The sequence below is a fragment of the Etheostoma cragini genome, chromosome 21 (genome assembly GCF_013103735.1).
Source record: "Etheostoma cragini isolate CJK2018 chromosome 21, CSU_Ecrag_1.0, whole genome shotgun sequence".
Lineage (NCBI taxonomy): Eukaryota > Metazoa > Chordata > Actinopteri > Perciformes > Percidae > Etheostoma > Etheostoma cragini.
In genome coordinates, this window is record NC_048427.1 from 2,519,258 (window position 1) to 2,519,502 (window position 245).

Sequence of the window (245 nt, forward strand, 5' to 3'; positions counted from 1 at the left end):
GTCATTCGTGGATTAATTACAGTAAACATATTACCTTTTGGACCTTTTAAGTTTAAAAGTCTTAATATACAGGATATATTCTTTAATAAAAATCCAGTGAAATTGCAGAACATCTGAGGACACATTCTTATTCATATCTACTTATAAAAATGTGTGTGCCAAATAAATAAATACGTGTGTGTGTGTGTGTGTGTGTGTGTGTGTGTGTGTGTGTGTGTGTGTGTGTGTGTGTGTGTGTGTGTGTG